At 35.5% G+C, this 6866-nt stretch overlaps 1 long non-coding RNA gene across 1 annotated transcript; it reads left to right on the forward strand.

Annotated features, from left to right (window-relative positions):
• The first annotated feature begins 315 nt into the window (after positions 1-315).
• On the forward strand, positions 316-6640 carry LOC141258245 (uncharacterized). The gene is made up of 2 exons (XR_012318252.1): positions 316-790; positions 6371-6640. It is a non-coding gene; the product is annotated as an uncharacterized lncRNA (long non-coding RNA).
• Positions 6641-6866: the final 226 nt, after the last annotated feature.

Consider the following 6866-nt stretch of genomic DNA (forward strand, 5'->3'; position numbering starts at 1 on the left):
CCAGCTTTCCTAATATTTCCTGGATGAGATATATTTTTCTTAGATTTTAGTGTACATATGAGAAGAATCATGGGAAAATAAATTAATCTCCAAACACTTGTCCTGTCACTATTTTACAGATGAAAGTTAATCCCTTTCCAAAAGGTATTTTTAAGTTGTTTGTTGGGCTATTACTGCAAATAACAATAGCAATGTGAGAAGCTTTGAAGCACTTATTCCTCATCTTGTTTTGTAAATAAGAAAGATATTTACAACGGGTCTTACTATTTAAATGTGTTGCTTAATTGTGTGACATTTTTGTGCCAAGCCTGGCATAAATAAGCACAGTCATGCAGTGAGAAGACCGCTTATCGGCAGCCTTAATTTTACCATTCATAGTTAAAAAGATAACTGTATCTCATCTCCAAGTAAACCCCTTCTCATACCATAAGTCATAAAAAATCTATTCGGAGAGACCATATTAGACTGGTTAGCAGAGGAATACTGAAATCTGCATTGAGATTGCATTTGACAATGACCTTTAGGTGCTTCAATTCTCAAAGTAAAAAACAGAAGCTAGTTGTAAACAAGGTTCACTTCTGACAGATGGATTGAATGACAGAAAGGTTGTGTGTGCCAGAATAGCCCTGGCAGAGGAGGAAATGTTCAATGGAATCCAACAGGAGAGGAGGTGTGAACAGGTGCGAGGCTGCTGTCGGAAGGGGAACCAGATGGAATGAGCCAGAGCCAGTTTATTTAAAGGAAAAAGCAGAAAACATTGATAAGCTATGGGATCAATGGCTAAAATGAGGTAGGTTAACAAAATAAACTGCCTAATTGGAACAATCTCAATGTCGTTATATTTATTATTGAAATTATTCTTGCCTTTTTAAGATAGTCTTTGCATCCACACAATTATTTCGGTTTTGCATTATTTTAACAGCATGATATACAATTTGTTGTTTTGAAATTAGACTTTTTTATTTCAAAGTAGTAGCACACATATTTGTCTCACTAAGCTTTTTGCAGAATTTGTCTAATTTTTACAGTAAAGCATATTAAAAACTAAATAACGAAAAATGTTCATTTATGCAGCACAACTGTTTACTAGAAGAATATCTATTTTACAAATGTGTATATATATATATATATATATATATATATATATATATATATATATGTGTAGATTGGTACAGATTGTCACATTTTTTTCATTTCTAAATGAATCACTCTCAGTGAAAAAAATACATGCCAGCAGAAGGCAGAGGAAGGTTTTAACGCAAAAGTTAGTGTTTCAATGTAGAGTCTATAAACATTGAGCCACAGCATAGCATTCATGTTAATAGCTGCTACATCGGTATGTTATCTTTAAAGGCCATTTACACTGGTCAACTGTTGTAAAAATTCACCGGTCTGAGATTGATTATAAAAAAAATTGCATTTATTATGCTTGCTTATATAGCACCAATATATTCCATAGTGCTTTACAGACATTGTGTTTCCTCCCTACTATCTGTAGTGACTATCTTTATGATAATATCAGTCAGATCTTTGCAAATTAAAACATTTTTCAGCAAATTTGCTTACTAGCAATATTGTCCTGTAATCTGAGATCATTATAACGCATCATAATAAAACTGTAAATTATGAATTCTTTACTTAAAGGCACTATGATGTATGATGCTGTAACTGGCAGCCAAACTCCCAATGTAACAGCTGGCATCTAATAGGTTTGACGGGGGGAGGGAGTTCCCTATCAGCGATACACTACACAAATATGGATTTCCAATGAGTTACCATAACAAAGGCCACCAGGCACGCCATTGCTTCGTGTCTATTAGACCATGTGTTTTCCAAGCATTATATATGTAATTAAATTATCTCTTAACATTTACATTTTAATTAAAGTTATTATATTACTTAAGAATTAATTGTTTTAGGGTACCATTGCTATTGTACAAATCAACAGAATAAGTTTAACTTACTCTTACTGAATAGGGCACATTGCAGAAAATAATAGAGAACGTATTTGTTTTTTTACTCCATTCTCCCCCCCAAAAAATATGTAAGAATAATTAAATAAATTATATGTATATACTGATACAAACTACAACTCATCCAACAAAAACAATTCCTCAAAAAGCTACATCAACAAAAAAAAGTCAATAAGTTTAGATATGCTGACATACAATCATTTCTGTCAGGATTTGCAGCAGAAATCTGAGGCAGAACCTCAGATTTCCATTACGGATTTGCCCCTCCTAAAAATGACCTGCTTCAGTTTTCACGCAGAATTAGAAAACAAATATGCCACAATAAAGCATGACTTGTCAAAATCTACGGGACTATCATATTGAAAACAATTGTTGGACATTGTTTTTCTAAACATATTCCTATTAATAACAAGAATTTAGAATAGGAGACACACCTACACTCAAGAAATCCTCCATCACTGAGAGCAATGGCAGCACCGCAAATACACAGAAGCAAACTAAATAGAAGAAAATTAATATCTGCCAGCTCTCATAGTGGAATCGATCTGTTTATTACAATACCATACTACACATAAAAGCTACCACCTGGCATAGATATAAACTTATATAAAATATAATAAATATAAAGAATAGATCCGGCCAACAACAATTAAAAAGAAATAAAAGGTACAATACATATATATATATATATATATATATATATGTAAATGATGCATATACCATATACACATGGAAATATAAAGCTAAAAGAGAAAATCTCTTATTGTGGGGACTTTGCAAATGCAAGTCAATGTATTATCCAGCCTACGAAACGTTAGTCCAGTCTCAGAAAATTTCATGCAATTGACGCCATTGGAGATAGTATGACTTGTGGCTCCACAACACACATGTATAATGCCTATATAACTATATATCTTGGCTGAAATTTGTGATTTCTGTGCCAAAATCAACGCAAAAAAAAACTCTATTTCATTATACCCTTATAGAATAGAATACACTGTGGAATACAGTCACACAAATTGGCTATTTTCTATTAATTTTATTTTTATTATTTGAGACATACAAAATAAAATTAAAAGATACTGTACACACAAAACAATACTTATTTGAAATTGTTGCATTCATACTAACTCATATTATCCAGAAAACTTGATTTCCCACAGTAACAGCAGAAAAATATGCAAAAAAGTGCCAGAATTGCTGAAGATTTTTTTTGTCCCCAACCATATTCCTTGAAAAAAATAGATAAAAGCTAATCAATAAATGATATGCAACAGTAGCTTAGCTGGCAGGACAGAAAAATCAAAAATTTATGGCTGATAGAAATGCTTTGTGTTTAGCACTTCAAGAAAATGTTAAATTAAATTAATTTAGTGGCAGAATATTGCAACTAGTTGTCTCACAAGGTTATATATATTGAATATTAACTTTTTTTGTAATTAAATTGCAATATAACTTTGCATATCACACCAGATTTAATAATAAACAAATAATATTGTTTTCAATAATTTTTGAGTTTTATCATTTGAAGCCCCCAAAAGCCTTGAGCTCTCCTCATTTGAAATATATGATTTTCCTACTGTAAATAAAGTTGTACTTTGAATCTCACGTAAGGATTTATTTCAATGCCTCTGACATTTTATTAAAATAGTAGTTTTTATGTTTCATTTTACAAGTAAATCCCAGGCAGCATTTCTGTGATGACAATTTTCATGCATCTGTTCATTTTTCTGCTAACTGTAACTGCTAATGCATTTCTAAATAAAAATTATCTAAAACTCTGAGAAATAAAAGGATGACCTCAGAAGTATGTAGGAACGATAAGATGGTAGAAAGGTCAAAGAGCGGAGATGAAAAAAGGAATCATGTAGGGAAGGTGAAATGGCAAACCTCCATTTAGAACCCAAAACAACTAGACCTATGAAGCCTAGGAAATAAAAATCCAAGATTGATATATTTGTTAGAGTTTGTAAGATTTCTTCATAATTTCTATTAATAGAAGACATAAGAGCTGATTCATTAAGGTGTTTAAGCCAGAATTCTGGAGTAAAAGACCTTAATAATTCTTACGACCTTTAGCGTCTTTACACCACTGCCAGCTCCCGACCTCTAACCCCATTCAAAAAGGCAATGGGCATATGGTGCCTTTTCGACACCAGTGCAGTCGGCAAGTCTTCAGGGGTGAAGCTGCTTCTGGAAAACAATGGCAGTCATTTTCTTTAAGTGATTTGGCCATAGGTCTTGCCATAGTTCATATGGCGGCAGAGAGCTGCTTGCATCTCTCACTGTTTCATGCACGACATCAGTCTTAATGAATTAGGGTCAAAATCTACTACTCTTTCAGTGGCTTATCTCCTGTGGGGACAAATGATTTAATCATGTTAAACTACAACATTTACCTGACATCTACAGTACAGACCAAAAGTTTGGACACACCTTCCCATTTAAAGATTTTTCTGTATTTCCATGACTATGAAAATTGTAGATTCACACTGAAGGCATCAAAACTATGAATTAACACATGTGGAATTATATACTTAACAAAAAAGTGTGAAACAACTGAATATATGTCTTATATTCTAGGTTCTTCAAAGTAGCCACCTTTTGCTTTGATGACTGCTTTGCACACTCTTGGCATTCTCTTGATGAGCTTCAAGAGGTAGTCACCGGAAATGGTTTTCACTTCACAGGTGTGCCCTGTCAGGTTTAATAAGTGGGATTTTTGCCTTATAAATGGGGTTGGGACCATCAGTTGTGTTGTGCAGAAGTCTGGTGGATACACAGCTGATAGTTCTACTGAATAGACTGTTAGAATTTGTATAATGGCAAGAAAAAAGCAGCTAAGTAAAGAAAAACGAGTGGCCATCATTACTTTAAGAAATGAAGGTCAGTCAGTCTGAAAAATTGGGAAAACTTTGAAAGTGTCCCCAAGTGCAGTTGCAAAAACCATCAAGCGCTACAAAGAAACTGGCTCACATGAGGACCGCCCCAGGAAAGGAAGACCAAGAGTCACCTCTGCTTCTGAGGATAAGTTTCTCCGAGTCACCAGCCTCAGAAATCGCAGGTTAACAGCAGCTCAGATTAGACACCAGGTCAATGCCACACAGAGTTCTAGCAGCAGACACATCTCTACAGCAACTGTTAAGAGGAGACTTTGTGCAGCAGGCCTTCATGGTAAAATAGCTGCTAGAAAACCACTGCTAAGGACAGGCAACAAGCAGAAGAGACTTGTTTGGGCTAAAGAACACAAGGAATGGACATTAGACTAGTGGAAATCTGTGCTTTGGTCTAATGAGTCCAAATTTGAGATCTTTGGTTCCAACCACCGTGTCTTTGTGCGACACAGAAAAGGTGAACGGATGGACTCTACATGCCTGGTTCCCACCGTGAAGCATTGAGGAGGAGGTGTGATGTGTGGGGGTGTTTTGCTGGTGACACTGTTGGGGATTGAACCAGCATGGCTACCACAGCATCTTGCAGCGTCATGCTATTCCATCCGGTTTGCGTTTAGTTGGACCATCATTTATTTTTCAACACGACAATGACCCCAAACACACCTCCAGGCTGTGTAAGGGCTATTTGACCAAGAAGGAGAGTGATGGGGTGCTACGCGAGATGACATGGCCTCCACAGTCACCAGACCTGAACCCAATCGAGATAGTTTGGGGTGAGCTGGACTGCAGAGTGAAGGCAAAAGGGCCAACAAGTACTAAGCATCTCTGGGAACTCCTTCAAGATTGTTGGAAGACCATTCCCGGAGACTACCTCTTGAAGCTCATCAAGAGAATGCCAAGAGTGTGCAAAGCAGTCATCAAAGCAAAAGGTGGCTACTTTAAAGAACCTAGAATATAAGACATATTTTCAGTTGTTTCACACTTTTTTGTTAAGTATATAATTCCACATGTGTTAATTCATAGTTTTAGTTCCTTCAGTGTGAATGTACAATTTTCATAGTCATGAAAACACAGAAAAACCTTTAAATGAGAAGGTGTGTCCAACCTTTTGGTCTGTACTGTACCTCATTAGGAGAGACACAGAAACATATTAGATATTCAGACGATCCAACAAATATCTGTTTGTTTAGTTGATTTCCATCTAAAGTGCAGCGGTTTCCAGTTCCTTCTTCGGCAAGTTTCACATCGGTGTTTCTAGGTTCCTTTACGGATTCCGTACTTTTCAGAGTTAGCTGACAGAAACAATGAAAGAAACATGACAGATAACATAAGTCAACGGGGTCCATCTGGCACCGATACTATTCATCTTGTGACACGAGTCTGTATGAAGAACAGAATAATGGAAAGTTAAATGTTCATGTGAACCAGCCTTACCAATGGAAAGCTGAAAACTATTTATTTAGTGCATAGGATAATTTACTCTACTGCTGTCTTTTTTTTCAGATCATACAAGATCATTTCTGTAGCTTACTGTAAAGAGACAAAGATGTGAATCTGACAGCATGTTAATACATCTCCATCAACAACAGCTGGGACAACAATGCAAGATGCTTATAGATTGGAAGGTTACGAGCAGGGCCCTCACTCCTCCTGTAACAGTTGAAATATATTACATTGTATTGTCTGTACATGTCCCTACTTAATTGTAAAGTGTTGCAGAAAATGTTGGCGCTATATAAATAAAAATTATTATTATATATAATGCTTAAAGAACAGTGTACACTTGTAGAGGTTCTTATTATAGAAAGCAGAGTGATAAAATACAATATCAAAATGACATGCAAATTGCCTTTTCAGAGAGGAAGATGACTTGAAATCTGCAGCGCCACCTGTTGGAAGCAGCAATTGACCCTTTAACGATTCTCGCAGTATGACTTAGGATAAAAGCCAAATCAGAATCTCAATTTGTGTCTTCAATGTGTAGAAATGTGTAACAATC

This window comes from Phyllobates terribilis, unplaced genomic scaffold (assembly GCF_046119375.1).
Source record: "Phyllobates terribilis strain yellow unplaced genomic scaffold, ASM4611937v1 Scaffold_3__8_contigs__length_932513732, whole genome shotgun sequence".
In the NCBI taxonomy this organism is placed as follows: domain Eukaryota; kingdom Metazoa; phylum Chordata; class Amphibia; order Anura; family Dendrobatidae; genus Phyllobates; species Phyllobates terribilis.